At 37.2% G+C, this 21,118-nt stretch overlaps 1 long non-coding RNA gene and 1 other non-coding gene across 2 annotated transcripts in view; both read right to left on the reverse strand.

The window, feature by feature from the left end:
• Positions 1 to 389: 389 nt before the first annotated feature.
• Positions 390 to 21,118, reverse strand: part of LOC125938559 (uncharacterized) — a 65,098-nt gene continuing 44,369 nt past the window's right edge. Inside the window, exons 5-6 of the long non-coding RNA XR_007462733.1 lie at positions 13,764 to 13,921; positions 390 to 502 (exon numbers count right to left, since the gene is read on the reverse strand). This is a non-coding gene — a long non-coding RNA (uncharacterized LOC125938559). The remainder of the gene's footprint in view (positions 503 to 13,763; positions 13,922 to 21,118) is intronic.
• LOC125939228 (small nucleolar RNA SNORA51) lies at positions 14,956 to 15,086 on the reverse strand. Its single transcript, XR_007462980.1, has one exon. It is a non-coding gene; the product is annotated as a small nucleolar RNA SNORA51 (small nucleolar RNA).

Below are 21,118 nucleotides of genomic sequence, written 5' to 3' on the forward strand. Positions count from 1 at the left end.
TCCAACATCCCTACCTTATTCTAGGGTCTAGGAGATCCTTATTTGGTCTCAGGAATCCTGGGAAGTAACTGAAAAAGACAAACAGGACTTGGAGAAGAGACGTGGATAAATGTGCTATTTCGGTCTTTCAATAAGGAGTCAGACTACTTCAAAAAGATAGTCTTGGCCACAAAGCCAATAGTATTTCTAATGACAGGGAAAAATCTGTTGTAAGATGGTCGACAGGACTGATAGGGAAATTCCAGTCCCTGACCAAAGACTCCCTTTCCGAGTTCTTCCTACCCAGCTTGCCGAGCGCGTGCACTCGCACGAGCGCCAAATTACTACTAATGCGGAATGCGGAAGTAACAGACTATAAATTGTTCCCTCTGCTTAAGCTCAGGACTCAGACCCCTGGAGAGTGATCTCTTCTGTGCCCGCCAGTGTGAAGTAAACCTTCTGCCTTCCAAGATCCCTGAGTGCCGCTTGGTTCTTCCACCAGGGCAGACCAGGTTCTGTAACACTAGAAGAAGAAAAGGATAAATGAATACACTAGGCCACTACTGCCTAAACTAGAAAAAAAATAAGTGAAATTGCTCTTATGAATCAATTTCCTAGACCCTGTTCGCATGCAGCTTGAAAAGGCACTACAAATAGTGAACATCTCAGAACCAAAATCATTTAAATTACAAATGGGAAACATTTTTATAACTATCCATGCAGTTATTCATTAAATAGTTATTAAGCTACTACTATGGGCCAGGCACTGAATATAGAGTTCCATTTTTAAAAATAGAACTTATCTTATTTTGATATCTTGGAATAGGTTTACTTTATAGACAATGAATATACTGAAGAAAATCAGTGATTTTTAGTCTTTTAAAAATTGCATAAATTACATATGTTGGTTATACATATCTGATTTTCCTTAGTCTTAATCCTCACACAGCTCCTGTTCACTTCTGTAACCCAGGGGACCTGACTGAGATACAGCCTGGGCTTTCAGCCTCTAGTCTCATCTGGCTGCCAGCCTGATTATGCCAATGGGAGGCTATTTAAGGTTCCTGGTACCAATTCCAATGTGGGGGTGGGGTTCCTTACACCAACAAGTAATTCTCAAAACACCAACAGCGTGTCCAAAAATTCAACTTTATTATGGGTGGCTTAGTCTGTTAAGCATTCAACTCTTGATCTCCCCTCAAGTCATGATCTCACCATTTGTGTTACCAAGCCCCATGTTGGGCTCTGTACTGACAGCATGGAGCCTGCTTGGGTTTCTGTCTCCCCCTCATTTTTGCCCCTTCCCTGCTTGTATTCTCTCTTTCTCTCTCAAAATAAATAAATAAACTTAAAAAAAAAATTTTTAACTTAATTCTGACACTATCCAGGAGCAGCATCAGATTCCACAGGTTTAAGGCTCAGTCCCACAAAACTAGCCTCCCACTTTTCTTTTCTTTTTTAATTTTTTTAATGTTTATTTCTGACAGACAGAGAGAGAGAGAGAGAGAGAGAGAGAGAGAGAGCATGAGCGGGGGAGGGGCAGAGACAGAGGGAGACACAGAATCCGAAGCAGGCTGCAGGCTCTGAGCTGTCAGCACAGAGCCCGACGCGGGGCTTGAACTCATGAACTGCGAGATCATGACCTGAGCCGAAGTCAGATGCTTAACCGACTAAGCCACCCAGGCACCCCAGCCTCCCACTTTTCAACCCCCTGACAGTTCAGACATCACTAGGAAGCTTCTGACCAACAGGCTACAAATTGGAGCTTCTCACAACCTTCTCCTCTGTTTCAATTAATTTGCTAGAGTGGTTCACAGAACTCAAAGAAATGTTTTTCTTACCAGATTACCAGTTTATTACAAGGGGATAAAACTCACAATCACCCAGAGGTAAGAGATGCATAAGGCAAGGAATGGGGAAGGGGTGTGGAGCTTCCATGCCCTCTCCAAGCTTGCCACTCTTCCAGAACCTTCTTGTGTCCACCTATCCAGAAGCTCTCCTTTTGGGTTTTTATGGAGGCTTTATTAAGTAGTCATAATTAATTAAACCATTGGCCATTGGCGATTAAATCAACCTCCAATTCCCCTTCACTCCCCAGAAGTCAGGGTGTGACTGAATTTACCAACCCTCTTATCACCTAATTGGGTCTCTTGGCAACCAGCCCCATCCTTAGGTGGGGGCCATAGTCACATCATTAACATAACAAAAACTCCTTTATAACTCTCATTCTTAGAAAATTCCAAATGTTTTAGGAGCTCTATGTCAGAAATGGGGACGAAAACCAAATATATACTTCCTAGCATAAATCACAATATTCCAGAGTTAACTGTGAAAAATGGATGGCAGGAGGAAGGAAGAAGCCCGGGTTTTTCTCTCTGTGCCCCATCCTCTGCCTCAGAGTCTCCAACATGGTTCCAGCTTTAATAGGGTGACTTCAGCCCCTGGGGCTTATTAGTTAACATCACCCCATTGTCCTTTGTCTTCAGCCTGGGAGTGGAAGTGGCAATTTGCTGTTGCTAATTTCTGGGATGGCTCAACACTCTCTGTCTCTTTAAAGCTTCCACCACCTGAATGATCAATTTCCAACACTAAACTCTATGTTTTAAATACATAGAGTAGTGTCAATTTTAATGGTAGAACCCTGATTGATATACTATGTAACAGAGAAATAGTTGGACACAATTTGAATTATCAATAATGAGAAGATAGTTAAATCAATTATGTTACAGTCAGAAAATTTTACTGCTATGATTATAAAGCCTTCATTCTAGGATTATAAAGACTTCTAAGGAACAAGGAAATGATCATGACATATAATGTTTAGTGAATAAATTTAGAATGTAAAGAAACCTACTGTATGACTATAACTTTAAAAGAAAATCAGAAACCCTATTTAAGGGCAATAATGAGATCCTGGGTGAATCTTTTACTGTACTTAATTTTTTTTCTGTCATGTATTATCATTTCTATCAGTGAACAAAATAATATAAAAAATATACACATTCCTCAGTGACTGCCCGTTTGGAATTTACTTTCACATATAGGACGGTTCTATAGCATAAACATGATAGATCTATGATACTTAGGGTGTGATTTGAAAGTCTCTAGCCAAACATCATTTGTCCTATTATCCTATAATGAGAGCCTGATAACCCAACATGAAGAGTATGTTTTAGTGTTTGTCAATGAAAATAAAGGTTCGTTTAACTCTATAATATTGTATGTAACTGGTAATACAGGAGCCAACTAACAGACGATGTGGGATTCATTTATTTAAATAGCCCTAAGCACCTACTGGAATCTTTGGAAAGTAGCACTGGGAAGGATCAAAAGACAGAACATATACGATTAAAGGTCTGGCTGGGTACCAAGTCCCAAAGCTTGGCACACTTAGAAGACAATGGCACCAGGTACCCAAAAGGAACTGGCAAAGAGAATTTGAAATTTGCAAGAGTTAGGGAGGGAGAATTTTTCTAAGACTGATCTGTTTCATGTGTCTTCAGATCAGTTCAACCCTGTGTACTCAAGGAAATCTTAACAACCATAACCATCTATTTGTGGACTACAGGGCATCAGTCTTCTGTGACACAAAAGTGAGATTGAAATCACTTTTGATGTAATGGTTGGAACAACACTAATAAAATCCTGTCAAGCTCCTGGGCTTTTTAAATTCAATGTTACTACTCCCACCACCCCACTAAAAAAGTCACTAAATTCATAGCACAGGCATTCATAAACAAAATATAAATATGCAAAAAAAAGTAAACAATGTAAGAAGAATAACATTATTTTTGGAGCTGGAAATCAAACTGGATGTATTTTAACTATTTTAACTGGTATAAGACAGTTGACGGTGGAAAAAAAAAAAAACAAAAAACGGAGAAACAATCCAATTTACACAGGGGAATCCCACAAAGTACAGGAATTGTCACCCATACTACCCCAGGAAGAAGGAATGAAGATGAAGTTTAAAAAGATTTAAACGAAAGTCTGTACAAGTAGTTATTTCTCTACTCGATCTCATGAGCTCCTTCCAAACAAGTAACCACTCAGCAGAAGAATGGAGGTTTGCTGTATGGATTCCTGGATATGGAGACAGCAAACATAATTGGAAACGGGCAATAAATAAAATGTATGCATTGAATGTTGAAACCACTATCTCTCTTCCCTATATTGGCCCTCAGGACACAAGCGGCAAATGTAAATCACTATACTTAAGACCGAGATGAAAGTACTCAGGGGGATATGGTTAGACCATGAGAAAAGACATAAACATATTGGCATCAAAGACTTCTCACTGAAAACAGCTCAGACAGGTCATGCTACAATAAAGTCTAAAGCCTACTAGCCACATAAATGTGGATACAGCCTCCACTCAGTTATTTCCCATGTTTCAACATAAGTAGCCATCACTTCACACCCATTAGGATGGCTCCTATAAAATAAATAAATAAATAAATAAATAAATAAATAAATAAATAACAAGTGCTGATGAGAATGTGGAGAAATTGGAACCTGTGTGTACTCTTGGTGAGACTGTAAAACGGTGCAATCACTTTGGAAAACAATGTGGAATTTCCTCAAACAAAAGTAGAGCTACTACATGATCCAGCAATCCCACTTCTAGGTGTATATCAAAAAAAAAAAAAAAAAATCAAAAATAGTGTCTCAAAGACATATTTATACACCTATATTTATGACTGGGTTATTTGCAACAGCCAAGAAATGGAAACCACTAAAATGTCCATCTATGGATGAATGGATAAACACGATGTTGCCTACACATACAATGGAATATTTTTCAGCCTTAAAAGAAGAAAATCCTATGACATGATACCACATAGATGAACCTTGAGGACATTATACTAAGTTAAATAAGCCAGAAACAACAACAAAAAAATACTTTTGATTCCACTTATATGAGGTATCTAAAATAGTCAAATTCATAGAAACATATGGAATGGTGGTTACCAGAGGCTGAGGGAAAAGGAGAAAGGGAAATTGTTTAATCGGAATGGAGTTTCAGATTTACAAGGTGAAGAAGTTTGGAAGATCTATTTCACAACGGTGTGAATATACTTAACTCTACTGAAATTATCCTTTAAATGGTTAATATGCTTAAAAAAAGAAATACACAAGTATATTCATTCACACTCATATGTATGTTTGCATATGTATGTAGGTTTTTAGAATATTTGCAAGTAGACTGGGTAAGTCATAGGCTAGGGCAAAAGGGAAACGATGTGTTTATTTGTTCTTTTTTTAAAAAGTTAATGTGTTTTTTTTAACCATATTTACATATTTTTTCAACTAAAAAAGCCAAATAAAGGGGCACCTGGGTAGCTCAGTTGGTTGAGTGTCTAATTCTTGATTTTGGCTCAGGTCATGAGGTCATAGTCTTGGGATCCAATCCCGAGGCTCAGCGCAGAGCCTGCTTGGAATTCTCTCTCTCATTCTCTCTCTCTGTCTCTCCCTTGCTCCCTCTTATGCTCTCTCTCACATGTGCTTTCTCTCTCTCTCAAAATAAAAACTTTTTTAAAAAGCCAAATAAATTATAAAATATGCTCCTTCCACACTCCTGCCACCCTCACTCTACCTGGAAACCCTAACCCAAAGACTGACTGGTCAGAATTACAAAAAGCTTACCTCCTCAGTGTGGGACAATTTGTTGGTATCATTCATACTCTAGAGTGCCCTGTAAGCACAGGCTCAAACTAGTCTCCAGCGGAAACCACATCTTGCTTAACTCTCTTCTCTGGTTATCCTGCCTCCCTCTCTCAATTTTCCCTGAGTGCACTCCCTTAAGAAGTAACTTGTACAAGTGTTCTGATCTCAGGTTGTTTCTAGGGAGCCATACATAAGACAGCATTCTATATTTTGCCTTTATGTGCTACCTAAGACTTTACTTGTTATTGTCTTTGCTACTACATCATAAGTCTTTGAAGATAGGGTCCATGTGTCTTTCTCTACAGTGTTATCAACAATGCCTCACAGAGTACCAGGTACAAACATGGTCAGTGTGCAGTAAGTAATTGTTGAATGAATATTAAATGAATCTAAGTATCATTATCCTGCCTCAGTGAGGAGCAGGGTTGAACCATATGCTTTTGACCAATTCCTGGCCCATGATAAATATTCACAAGTGCTGGGATGTCTACCACAAGAGGGAAGTAGAACTGGAAGTTTCATGATGCTACTCTTTGATCTGTTGACCGATGAACCTTGTCTACTTGCCTGGACATAGTTAATTATATGATTTTCACCTATTCTGCGTGACTACTTAGGCAGTAGTCTGTCTTAGGGTAATTTAAGACATTGGCCCCTTCTTCCATTGTCAATCTGTAATCCAAAGCAGTTAAACCACCTATCAAACGGTGGCATCTTCTTCAAGTATGAAAGTGAATGGGAAATTTTATATCTCCATAATTTGGAAAGTGGAAGTAACATAGATCACCAGGGAAAAAAAGTTTATTTTCTCTGGAAAATTTACTTTATGCTCTCTCTCTCTCAAAACAATAAACATTAAAAAATAAATAAATAGGGGCACCTGGGTGGCTCAGTCAATTGTCTGAATTCAGCTCAGATCATGATCTCACTGTTCATGACTTCAAGCCCTGTGTTGGGCTCTGTGCTGACAACTCAAAGCCTGGAGCCTACTTCAGATTCTGTGTCTCCCTCTCTCTTTCTCTACCCCTCCACCACTCCCCCCACTCGTGCTCTCTCTCTCTCTTTCTCTAAAATACATAGCATAAATAAATAAATAAATAAATACGAGACAGAGACCACAACAGACCAAGAGAAAAAATGACTTCAAGAACAGAGTATATTCAGGGATATGAAAACTATCCCCAAAGAAATAAGCTATTATATCCTAAAACAGAAAGCAAAACTAATATTAATAATAATAATAATAGTAATAGAAGAAATGAAAAATTTAATTTAAGAGTTTGAAGACAAATAAACTTGATGCATACCCCCCAAAAAAAAAAAAAAAAAAAAAAAAAAAAAAAAAGTAAAGTAAGGTATAATAACTTAAACTAAAAACTGAGGAGCCAGTTCAGGGGATTCAACATCCAAATAACAAGAATCTCAGATAGGGAGAATAAGTGGGGAGAAAAGAAGGAGGGAGATGAAAGAAATACTGTTTTTTTAATTTTCAAAACTTGAAAAACATAAGACTCTAGGTTGAAAAAAATCCACCAGAATGCAAACTGGTGCAGCCACTCTGGAAAACACTATGGAGGTTCCTCAAAAAGTTTTAAAAAATGGAGCTACTCTACAACCCAGCAATTACACTACAAGGTATTTATCCAAGAGATACAAAAATAGTGATTTAAAGGGAGACATGAACCCCAATGTTTATAGCAGTACTATCAACAATACCCAAGTTATACAAAGAGATCAAAGGTCCATTATTTGATGAATGGATAAAGAAGATGTGATGTGCATATATACACTGGAATATTACTCAGCCATCAGAAAGGATGAAATCTTGGGGCGCCTGGGTGGCTCAGTCGGTTGAGCATCCGACTTCGGCTCAGGTCATGATCTCACAGTCTGTGAGTTCAAGCCCCGCGTAGGGCTCTGTGCTGACTGACAGCTCAGAGACTGGAGCCCGCTTCAGATTCTGTCTCCCTCTCTCTCTGACCCTCCCCTGTTCCTGCTCTGTCTCTCTCTGTGTCAAAAATAAATAAATATTGAATAGAGTAACATTTAAAAAAAAACGGATGAAATCTTGTCGTTTGCAACAATGTGGATGGAGTTTGAGTGTATTATGCTAAGTGAAATAAGTGAATCAGAGAAAGACAAATACCATATGATTTCACTCACATGTAGAATTTAAGAAGCAAAACAGATAAATATATGGAGGGGGAAGAGAGAGGGAAGCAAAACAAGCTTTTAACACTTTATAAAACAGAAAGTTTATAAATATTTTAAAATAGCTATTTTTAACTTTTTTCTCTTAAAGAGGTTAGGTCACTGAGTGTCACAATTAGTACTAGGTTTATTAATTTATTGTTGTTATTCATATTTATTATGTTTATTATATTTATAGATATCCATGTTCATTTCAAAACTGTTTACTTTTACTTACAAATATAAACTACTTCTACAAAATACCTAAATTCCAAAAAGAAAAAAAAATGTGTATGTAGATTGCAAATGCATACTAGTTACACATACTCTGTTAAATAAAATGCTCAATAATCCAGAATAACCAATTCTCAATAATATCATATAATAGAGTTAAGCTATAACTACCTTCTTAGTAACCAAAACTAAAGTTTTAACTATCCAGTTTGGTATATGTCAGTGTGTGTCTGTATAAATATATATATATATATATGGAATTGGCTCATGGGACTGTGGAGACTAAGGTTAGTCCAAAATCTGAGGAGGTAAGTCAGCAGGCTGGAGACCCAGAGAAAAGTTATAGTTCAAGTTCAAAGTCAGTCTTCTGACAGAAATCCCTCTACTTTAGAGGAGTTAAGTCTTTGTTCTATTAAAGCCTCCAACTGACTGGAAGATACCTACCCAATTTATGGAGAGTAATCTGCTTTACTCAGTCTACCTGCTTAAATGCTAATCTCATCCAAACATTCTTTCACAGAAACAACCAGAATAATTTGACCAAATACCTGGCCACCATGGACCAGCCAAAATGACACATAAAATTAACTATAACAATTAACATTAATTCTTTAACCAGCTTTGAAGTCATCAAGAAAACTACTTGCCAAGCTTAGGTTTTCTCCCCAGTCCAGGAGGCAAGGGAAGGTGTGGCACTAAATGTGACATCAGCTGGTCACAGACAGTGAATGTGGCATTCACATCTCTTGACTAGACTACCAACCCCAGTGGAGCATCAGAACTGAGTACCCTACTAGTTTGCATTTCTCCTCTTCTAAGTGGTTATTTCACCATTTAATAAAAGGAGACGGTAAATGGGGTCCAATTTTCCCATCTGCTAACATGATAAAACTGGATGATAGTAGATGGAATATTGGACTCAGTACGTTATACCCCACCATCCCCAACTCTCACACACATCTTGATTCCTCATATTCTTTAAACATACTTCTTTTAGTTTTTTATTCAGAAGTCATCCAGAGAACTATTCAACTATTTCTAAGGCATCATTGCCACTGCTCTCTTGCATAGAACAGAGTATGTGATGGGGATAAAAATCCTCAATATTAGGAATCAGGAAAAATGCATTAACAATAATAATTTGAGAGTGAGTACAGGTTATGACTTAATAAAGTCAATGATTCCATATTGCATACAAATAAAACTAGTTGTTTTTTTTTTTTCTTAATTCCTTATGTTTACACTATAGGCTGTCCTTTTTAAGAATTAGTTAGAATGGAGCAGTGGTGTTGTATGTAAGTGCTGAATCACTATATTGTACACCTGAAACTAATATTACACTGTATGTTCACTAACTGGAATTTAAATAAAAACTTAAAAAAAAAAAAGAATTGGTTAGAATGCATCATTGTTGATATAACATCTATGTAAGAAAATTAGGAAAGATGTCAGACACATATGCCCATTAAACCCAGGAAATAACTCAACTCGGGTTGTTCATTGGATAAGAAATAAAATATGAGTTTGGGGGCTCATTTTAGTGTCATTTTTTTCTTGAAATATTTTATTTATTTGAATAAATATGCATATTATTCTGATAATAGAAACTTCAAATTATGTTATTCACTCAAAGTGTAGCACATAGCAGTAATAATGATATAAAATAATGGTAGCAAAATATGGCTTCTCCACATAAGATAGAATAGCAGATGAACATAAAAAAAAAAATGCAAGTTCAAAGAGCAATTTATTCAGTGGCCAGCAAGCAGGGATTTGTATAATCTAGCCTAGAGGAAACAGAGGTAGAGATAAGCTTCTGGGAGTCTGATCTAATGACATAGATGACCAAGGCTGAACTTTAACAAAAATAAATTATTTGATTTTCTCCCCAGTCAAACCCCAAGCCTATATGTTTAGTAGCCATGAAGCTTACCAGCAGGGCTTCATAACATAAAAAAGGATTCAAAAAAACATCAAAGAACAACATAGATCCTTAAAATATATTAGCGACCGATCCACCTAGAGTAGGTGTTACTTCGTGAAACGGTACTAACATCCATTCCGTGCAACTTTTAAAACATCAAGTTAGAGCACTGCTACAATCACATAGAAGTGTTGAATGAGGTTCAGTTATGTGAGTCAACACAAATATATTTCCACTTCTTCAGACTTAGCAGTTTATATTCTGGGAACTTTCTACAATACTCTTATGGCAGAAATGACCGAGTGGGTCACCAAAAATGTCTGCACCCTTTTCCATAGAGTGTAGAGTTGTCCTGAGAATCAATTGTCCAGCCAGGACAATTTTTTTCAAGTTCTTTGTATATAAAGAGGCCATCTGACCAGTTCTTGACAATGTAATGGTAGCAATGGTACATGCTGCTTCCAAACAATTAAGAGTGAATGTAAGTTCTCTCTCCTCACTCTATCTGTCTGCTGAATGAAGACTCGGGCCCCAAGAGACAGCATCATCAGAAGGTAGCAGGAGACTGGGTCCCTCAATAACCACATGGAGAAAATTCACATGCCAATCAAGAACACCTGCATTGGATTGGTATGTATACAAGAAAATAAACTTTCTTAGGAAAATCTCTGAAACCTTGAAATGTGTTTATGACAGAGACTAGTGGTGTCCTAACTAGCATAGATTTATGTGTGAATCATTTAGTGAGGGTCTGTTATATGCAAATACAGTAGAATAAGTTTATTGAACTATTGCCATCCTTCAAGTCCAAGTTCATATGCTATATGTTGTGAGAAACATTTTTTAAAATCTAAAATTCACGGATTCATGGGTGGCTCAGTTAGTTGAGTGTCCAACTCTTGATCTCAGCTCAGCTCTTGATCTCAGGGTCGTGAGTTCAAGTCCCACACTGGGCTCTGTGCTGGGCCTTGAGCCTACTCAAAACAAAATAAAATAAAATCTAAAATTTATACATTTATTGAGTGTTTACCATGATCCAGACATTGTGATAAAAGCTTTACAAGTTTTAGCTACTTTATCTCATGTGATCTTCTGTAATGGGCTCCTTTAGGGCACTGGCCCAGCACACAAGACATCTACGCCCAGCCACACCCACCCAGCCACAGCAGTAAATCAAAAGTCATTTTGTTCCATATAACCTCCTGATCACAGGTGATCAAAAACCGTGATAAGGTTGAACAATCAGGAGATCATTAGTGATTTTCTAGTAAAAATTTTTAGAAGTCTGCAAAAAATTAAAAAAATAAAAAGTAAATTTTTAGAAGTCTGTACATTTTGCTCTAGCCACATGGCCTTCATGTAACATGATCTGACTCAGTTTAAAATGTTTTTTTTTTTTTTTTTGCGGGGACTGGGGGTAATTCTTTCTAATTGTTCTACAGAATAAGTATTTTGCATAGGGCTGAGCACACTAAGGATTATAAATCATTTACCACTGCCTGTCATCATATGTCTTTAATAGAATGCATGGATACAGGGCTCTAGAGAACCAATATAATTAACATATTATCAACAGGCTTAAGTTTGATGGCTGAGTTTGTCACTTTATGTGTTTTTGCGGTATCTATTCTGCAAGTTCTAACAAGGCCAGCATATGCATAGTTGATTTATGAATTATAATTTAGAGGGCACTAAATATCCACTATCAAATTTTTAAAACTCGCTATAGCTTGTCATACCCTTAATATCCCACCAGTAAGGTCATCTAAACCCATCTTGCTTAAAGCAGTTATGTTTCCCGAAAGTTTGTCAGATATCAATCGCCCATTAGTGTCTTGAGCCATGGATCAGGGCAGAGTCTTGAAGGGAAAGACCCTAGGATATGTTTGTTTTACAGAAATAATGAGGTCAGGCTCATGGAGGAGTTCTTTGCCTTAATAGGAGACATAATGCTAGAGTTCTAAGCAGCCCTAGAATTGCATTAAAGCACCAGGTCCTGAAAGTGGGGGTTACAGAGAGCTAACATTTGTCAGGAATAACTATTACAAGTTAAGCTGGTGTTATATACTCACCTAAACTCCCTAGACACTGACAAAAGCAGTATCTCTCGAGTATACAAAGGCAGAAAAATCTATATTTTGGTATATGCTGAGCTTCAGTATGGAACTACTTCCTGTCCACATTTTTACTGTCTTGTGCAAAGAGTACATCAAGGGAGGCAACTGAATCATGAAAGGTTGAGTGAGAAACCATATTTCTAACTCACATACATATACAATGCTTTTGGTAACTCTTTAGAAATATCATCTATATGCTTCATAGAGAAAGTCTGTCCTTACAAAAATGAGGGAGTCCTATTCTTCACACCCTGTGCAAGTCTACTTCCCCCAAAGAGCAAGATATCTCTGTGTCTGTCGTGTGGTTTAAGGGACCTAACAGATTATGTAACATAAACAAAACACACTAAAGTATAATGTTGACACAGACATAGATTGAGTTGACTATCACAGTAAATAAAGGTTGATTGAAATAGTAAAACCAAAAGAGAAAATAGGAATATGTTAAATAACATGAGAGTTGGAAAAAAGGCCTTATTGACAGCCATTCTAGTTATGTTATTGGCATATATAGCTCTGATGGGGAAACTTGAATTAAGTTTCATCTCCCCAAAATCATTTTGAATTCTTTATACTGTCTTGATGATCAAAAATCTCAGATTAATTTAATTTATTTATTTTTTTAAGATTTAATATTTAAGTAATCCTACACCCAACGCGGGGCTCAAAGGTAAAACCCTGAAATCAAGACTCCCCTTCTCCACCAACTGCATCAGCCAAAGGCCCCTTAAATTAATTTTAGAACAGTATATGGTAGAAGTAACTGTTAAATAAGTGTTTGTTAGTTTCATTAAGAAGGAAACAATGGGGGCGCCTGGGTGGCTCAGTCGGTTAAAGGTCCGACTTCAACTCAGGTCACGATCTCGTGGTCCCTGAGTTCGAGCCCCGCGTCGGGCTCTGGGCTGATGGCTTGGAGCCTGGAGCCTACTTCCAATTCTGTGTCTCCCTCTCTCTCTGCTCCTTCCCCGTTCATGCTCTGTCTCTCTCTGTCTCAAAAATAAATAAGCGTTAAAAAAAAAAATTAAAAAAAAAAAGAAGGAAACAATGTAGACAACACTTTGTAAAGTTTACATTTGAAGAGAAAGAGGTAGATCTGCTGCTAAAGGAAAGAAATGGAATGTTCAATAATGTACTTTTAGTGGGAAATAGAATTTTAGAGGTAACAGGAAGAATCTATTGAAAGAGAAAGTTGATATGTGAGCAAGGAAAAAAGTATCATCAGCATTAACAATCTCATTGATTTGATACATATAGGATTTAATATTTTCTGATATTACAAAAGGTGAGTAATTTTCAGATTATCTTTCATTAAGCACTAAATATTAGTTTATTCTCTCTAAATGAACTATGAAGATCAGCTTAACTATAGCAAGTCAGTCATCACAGTGCCAACATTATACTTTTTATAATTTGTGCTGAAATTAATGTTACATATTTCCTTTGCCTTGAAAATGTAGCACATATGCATATTTCTATTTAAAAGCCAAAGGTGAAACTTAAGATAATTTAGCAAGTAAATTATTCATAATTTGGTTAATTTCACTAATAAAGGAAGAAAAATCATTCTATGTTTGAAAAATACATGACTGTCTTTGAGAACATAAAAGGTAAACAGGAAAATGTTAATAAATTCTCATTAACTGCAGCCATACCTTAGAAACAAGGAGGAGGGAGTGTGTTCTCGGGGTCTGTCAGCTACACTTGAGGATAGCTGCCAATCAGATATATTGAACAGTTTTGCGGGCTGCTCTGCCTCAGTGAGCAAAGCTATCATAAGAAACCAGCAGAGAGTAGCACACTTTCTATGGGGCTGGGAAAACAAAGGGTAGAGCGTTAAACACACACAACAAACACTCAGAGAAGAGAAACTACAAAAAAAGAGCAATCAGTCTCTGTGTGAAAGTACTATTTTTTTTAAGGTGAACTTATTCACCTATTTGAAGATCCAATTTGCCAAATTACAACATTTGAAAATTACCGTGATCTGATATCATAACAAAGGCATTGATGTGTGCAGGCACTGGTGTGTGTTCTGATGCCTCTGCCTTTGTCTATTGTTCTTCAAGTGACTGCCTGATAATCCTCACTCTTTATCTCCTCAAAGATCTCTTAAGGTCTAAAGAAATGAAATCCTTGGAGGTATCATTGAGAGACATAAGATATGCAAGAGTGAATTTCTAACATGGAAGAGCTTACCACAGGCATCTTTTCCACTTGGGTGAAAAAAAAAGCATCCCTCCTTTTGTGGTCCATGTGTCAGGGCTAGATCCTTGGCTGGATGTGACAGCACGATCATAGCAAATAGGACTCTGGCCACTGGAAGGGGCACCTTCTAATTAATGCTGCAGTGACATACAACCTCTTAGATGCAACACTGTAACAGGATGTGGTCCTGGCAGTACTATTTCTCAGAACAAAAACATGAGGAATATGGTGCATCTGTCTGTCCATCAACTCTCTAGGTGACACACTGAAAGTCAGCAAGACCTGGAACTGTGTCTCAGGCACCCATCTGACATCCAAACACATGAGTTCTTCCATAGCCTAAAGTCATATTACCTTCCACTGTGTTCCTAGCAGAACGCAAAAACTAAACTCCTTAGTTAGGATCTGTACCTCCAAATAATCTCTCAAGTTTTCATCATGGTTTCTTTTACCATTATGGAGACTTCTCAGCTGTTCCCAAGGACACTGACAAGGACTCAAGAGATTTTAGAATCTCTCCTTAACTTTGTTCATATCTAAGAGAAAAGAGTTGGTTTTCAGAGTATTATCACTGCCCCAGTCATTTTATTTATTTATTTATTATCTATCTACCTGTCTATCTATCTATCTCCATGTCCCCCTTCGACCTCCATTCACAACACAGACCAGGCAAAGGGCCTGGGCTGGGGTATATATGGGTAGGTTTATTCTGCCTTCTCTTTCTGTACAGTCACTGTAAGAACACAGCCTGTGGTAAGCACCAGGAGGCTGCCTGAGGCATTTTAAGACAGAAGACACTGGGGCCATGTTTAAATAAAGAAGCACTTCCGGGGGTGTCTGGGTGGTGCAGTCCAATTCACATGTAAGAAACCAATCAGGGGCTAAATGACCATAACTGGGCAGGTTGTCATAGCTGGATCACAAGGGGCCAGATAAGAACAGTGATAACATAAGCCCACTTGGGACTTTACATTAGGACTCTTTCTGTTCCCTTTGTTTAATATCAATATTGACTCTTGACCTTTGGAAGACACTGAACTTGTAAGCAAGGGGAGAAGAGTTTCAATTTTGGGCAGAGAAATTTGAGACAAAAAAGAGGCAGGTTTCAGCACATCTGGGTCTTTCAGACCATCTTACATGATTGACACATTCTCCCCTTTTTGTCTGGAAGTGCTTCTTTTTTTTAAAGCTTTTTTTTTTTTTTTCTTTTAGAGAAAGAGAGAGCGCAAGCTGGGGAGGGGCAAAAAGAAGACACAGAATCCTAAGCAGGCTCTCGCTGATGGCGCAGAGCCCAATGCAGGGCTCGAACTCACAAACCATGAGATCATGACCTGAGCTGAGATCAAGAGTCGATGCTTAAACTTGCCTCTTTTTTGTCTCATATTTCTCTGCCCAAAATTCAAACTCTTCTTCCCTTGCTTACAGGCTCAAACTTCCAAAGGTCAAGAGTCAATATTGATATTAAGCAATGGGAACATAAAGAGTCCTAATGTAAAGTCCAGAGTGAGCTCATGTTATCACTGTTCTTATCTGGCCCCTTGTGATCCAGCTATAACAACCTGCCCAGTTATGGTCATTTAGCACCTGATTGGTTCCTTGCATGTGAAGCCACACTATGGCCCATCAGCCACTAAACACTATTTTTATTTTTAATGTTTATTTTTTGAGAGAGAGAGACAGAGACACAGAATGCAAGTCGGGGAGGGGCAGAGAGGGAGGGAGACACATGATCTGAAGCAGGCTCCAGGCTCTAGGCTGTCAGCACAAAGCCCAGGGGACTCAAATTCACAAGCCCTGAAATCATGACCTGAGCCAAAGTTGGATGCTCAACCGACTGAGCCACCCAGGCACCCCTAAAAACTCTTTATTCAGCCATGTCATAAGCTGTGGTATATAAAAAACCATCCACATGACTGCCTAAGGCCTATAAAGTCAAAGAAGAGAGCTAGATTCACACCAAAAGGAAAACTTGTGAACATTTGTATTTATAAACTGGTAATCTTTATTTGACAAATTTCATCAAGGATTTTAATGGAATCTGGATTATAGCCAGGGAAGATAAAATACAGGTGACAACTAAGTCCTACGTACAGTCATTTTTTTATTTTTTATTTTATTTTTAAATTTTTTAACATTTATTCATTTTTGAGAGACAGAGTGTGAGTAGGGGAGGGGCAGAGAGAGAGGGAGACACAGGTCTGAAGCAGGTTCCAGGCTCTGAGCTGTCAGCACAGAGCCTGACGTGGGGCTCCAACTCATGAACCATGAGATCATGACCTGAGCCGATGTCAGACACTTAACCAACTGAGCCTCCCAGGTGCCCCTGTACAATCATTTTTTAAAAGGTGATAACCAAATTGCGCTTTTTTTTCCTACTTTTACTACTGGTATATGATTTAAAGCATAATTTAGATGAGATTTAACAATTTATTTAAAATAATGGGACGTGAACCAGCCTAGGAGTCAGGAGTCACACACACTCTTGTGTGTCCACACAGGCACTTTCACACACTAGTTATTAGGCAAGCCACTTAGTGTCACCTTTTCTCTCATTTACCGCTATATCTGTAGAATGAGAGATTCACACACATACTCTTGAATTCTGAATTGATTGGAATCTATTAATGACCATACAGGAAACCCACCCCCACCCCACACCATAACCTCAGTGTAGATTGGATATTTTTAGCTCATTCAGAGTTTGCTGGTTGTATTATATTGACTTTTACACGGTCAAAAATGCTAAAAAAAAAAAAAAAAGAAAAAGAAAAAATCAAAGTCAGTCTGGTCATGTTACATAGTGTGTTAAAGCTGTTTGCTGTAATAGGCAAATCTAGAAACAGATGAGAAAGTTGATTTTTCATTCAAGTAAAGACCAGGAGCTGGGGGCAGGGGGGAGAGAGGGAGGGAAAAATTTGGCTCCATATAGTCATTCAGGGATGCAGACTCATGGGGTCTCTGCTGAATTTGACATGTGGCTTCCATGGTTACCCTTAGCATCACCATTCAGCCAATATTTGGAGAAAACAAGGCAAATGGAGCATCAAAGGGGAGTTTCCATAGAACAGAACTGGAAGTATTATGTATAATTTTTGCTATGTTCTGAAGAGGGAGAGCAGTCAGATTTAGAAAGCAGCTAACTACTCTGTGCCACACAAAGACATATCCAAAAGGCATTTCAGAGCAGGATATGATATATAAATTCCTGAAGCCCCAGCTCAGGTCCTCTTTGTTCCATAAAAACGCACTTGGTTACCACGGGCCTCTATGATTCACTTCCCCTCTAAACTTTTTATCTGTGCCATGTGTTTGGACACTTATCATTTTGTCTTGATATTTCTTTATGAAAGCATGTTTCCTTTGTTAATACCATAACTCTCAAGAATAGATACAGTTTTAAACTTTTTATTTCTAATCTCCTAGCTCCTCCCTTGCCATCTAGCACAACTTAAAGCCATTAAATACAATAAATTTGATTAATTAATCTTGGTGAGTTCTTTCAAAATACACATAAATGTAAGCTATATTATGGCAACAGTGGGAGGGAGCATCTGTTTTTTTCCCAGTCCCATTGCCAAGAACAGTGCTTGGCATGTTAAAGCACTCAAAATTATTTGTTGAATGAAAAGCAAAAGTTCTATGATTCCATGTTCTGTGATCATCAGGCCCTGCTACTTTTCTTGGGGTCAAATACTTATGACAAATTCTAGTTTAATAATTATACTAGTACTAATAACAACAACAATAACAGCTAACACTACTATAGTGCCTACCGTATGCTAGACATATAGAAAAACTCATTTAACACAACAATGTTTTGAGATAGTTATTAATGTAGGTTCTTTGTATATATCTACCTTTTGAACCAATGCCAGCCTTTAGGGAGCCTTTGTGCAAATTAGAAAGGGCACCACAGGCTCTACCATTCACTAATCTATATTATCAAAGAGCATCCAGAGCAGACACTTGCTCATAAATGTTGAATGGATGAATGGATCGATGAAAAAACTATACTATTTGAGTGGGTCTGAGAGATAATAATTCCATTTACTTTAATCTTTTTATTGTCTGATTTGCTCTAATTTTTCTACTATGTTAATATGTCATTCAATGTATAAACTTATTTGATGGAGACAAAAGAAGTCTATAAGTAGAACAAAATGCATCAATCTGGGTGAGTATATTTTTAAGAAAGGAAATTAACATAATGCTCATACATGATGTCCTTTAATTTCCAAAATACCTTCCTTCTTCGATAGAATTTATCATTACAAATGGTCATTTGTAAATCTTTTTATACCTCATTTCTGCAGTTGGAATTTGTAGAAGTGGAGCAAAATGATATTTATAATTAATTTTTCATTCTTAAATTTTTTTTAAGTTTATTTATTTTGCAAGAGAGAGCATGAGCAGGGGAGGAGGAGAGAGAGAGAGAGAGAGAGAGAGAGAGAGAGAGAGAGAGAGAGAGAATCCAAGCAGGTTCCACACTGCTAGCATGGAGACCGATGTGGGGCTTGAACCTGAACCATGTGATCGTGACCTGAGCTGAAATCAAGTGTTGGATACTTAACTGACTGAGCCTCCCAAGCACCCCTAACTTTCATTTTTAAATAATTATGTAAGTTACATAAAAATCATACAGAAGACTCACATGTAACTCTCACTGAGTTTCTCCCAGTTCTAACATCTCATATAACTATAGCACAATATTAAAACCAGAAACTGACACTGGTACAACCACAGAGTTTATTCAGATTTTACCAGTTTTATGTGTGTATGTGTAGTTCTATGAAATTTTATCACATATGTAACTACCACCAAATCAAGATATATCTAAAGAATACAATCAAAGCATATTTTAGGATTAAGATACCCTAAAATAAAATTGCTAAATCTCTCTCCTAATGTTGTCATTAGACAGTTGGTGGAATTATAATTAATTATCAAAGTAACTTGGATAAACAGGAAATATTTTTTAGGAATATTTTTCTATTTTCAAATATATTGAAATTTTTAGGAAAAATTCATTTTAGATGTTCTGAGGGATTTCTCTTTTTAGAAAGGAATCTGGTGGATAAGACTTACACATGAATAGTCATCTCATTTTTTTTACCATGTTCTTTATCATTTTATGAATAAAGATTAGCAGTTCGAAACTTCAAAATGTTTATTCAGTTATTAATAACAGGTGATGCAATGTAAGTACTCTGCCACCAGGTGGTGGTCCCTCCAATATTTGCTTTGAGATTCAAATTAAAACTAGGAATGTTTTCCATGTAACTCACTGAAATATAACTTTTCATGCTTTTTCTATTTAGCTACTTTAATAATCAGATTTAGTCTAGCATTCAAGGACCTCTATCATTAGTCCCCAATTTCTTTCTCAGGCTCAGCTTCCACATTTTCCCAGTTAAAGAAGGATTTGGTAAGTCAAATCTGATCTCCTCACTACTTCTTTCATAGTTTTTTCTCATTACACTTCTGTATCACATTCCTTTTTTAAAAACTAGTATAGGAATATAACACCTGGTACCTAGAGGGACTAAATGAATGCTTCCTATAAGCTTTTGCTCACTTATGCTTTGTATCTAAAATGCTTAAATTTGGATATAAAATGCCACCTCTCCTATCTTGCTATAAAAATCCTTCAATGAATGCTCAATTTCAGTGTCACCTCTTTCACCCTTCCACCTTCATCCCAGGAGGAAGTGATCTTCCCTAGCCATATGTGGGAAATGCTCTGTCTTTAGCACAAATATAGCTCTTCCTCATTGACTTAAGTTGTAGTTTTTAAATATTAATCCCCTATTTTATTCTTCCTTAGCCTTTAGCACAGTATTTGGGTATTCAGTGACTATTAGCTGAATTAATGCATTTCAATATCACATTTTAGAGAAAAATTTGAAAAAGGAAATCCCTATACCTATTACCTTTTTTATTGATCATTAACTTTCCTTTATCATTTATCCTGAATGCTAACTTGAAGTCAAATTCCCTACCTTGTAGTTTAAAAGCCATTGAAGTGTCGAGACTTCAAGAACTGGGAGGGCTGGAATCAATAGTCTTTAATGTATTAACACTTCCTTGATACTCAGTCATACTCAGTCATACTGTTGGAGCAAGTCTTTATTCAGCCTGTTTCCAGGTTACTGGACAGATGGATTCTCTTCTGTCCCACTTACTACTTGAGTCAATTAAAGAGACTCTTCTTTTCCAAACCTAGCCCCCTCTTTGCTCAGAAGTCTCACTGCTTACTGTCTAAGCTTACTTTTTACATCTAACACTAGAACTTTTAACAAAAACATTACTTTTTTTTTCTTATTAAAAGGAAACATTACAAGCACTAGCTATGTTTTTCTTTTATTAGAATTAGTAGCTAGGTGACCTTGAATTGTATGTCCAATAGATCTTCTTTCAAAAACTCTCTAGTAATAACTTGAGTTCCCAACCCGACCTAGTACAGAGTTCCCAGAGCTGTTTCCTGAAAGAGTATATGTTCTTCCTAAAGAAAAGAACATTTTAAAATAAAACTATTTTAAAATGAGGTTTGGGGATGGAAATTTAAGGCAGTTTCATGACAGTAACATTGATCTCTTTTGGCAGTTCTGATATTTATGTATTGGGTTTTCTCAAAGCTAGGTCACCTTTCTCTGCAACCATTTGGTCTGTTTTAAAAAGTGATTTCCTAAAGACCAAAGACTACTTTTTTCTATTTAGAGTCTAACTTCACACTGTCAGAACTTAAAATTCTCCAGACTCCCATGGAAGAGCTACTTTAGGTCAAAGTAAAGCTAGATATAAA

Source organism: Panthera uncia, assembly GCF_023721935.1.
Source record: "Panthera uncia isolate 11264 chromosome B2 unlocalized genomic scaffold, Puncia_PCG_1.0 HiC_scaffold_24, whole genome shotgun sequence".
Taxonomy (NCBI): domain Eukaryota; kingdom Metazoa; phylum Chordata; class Mammalia; order Carnivora; family Felidae; genus Panthera; species Panthera uncia.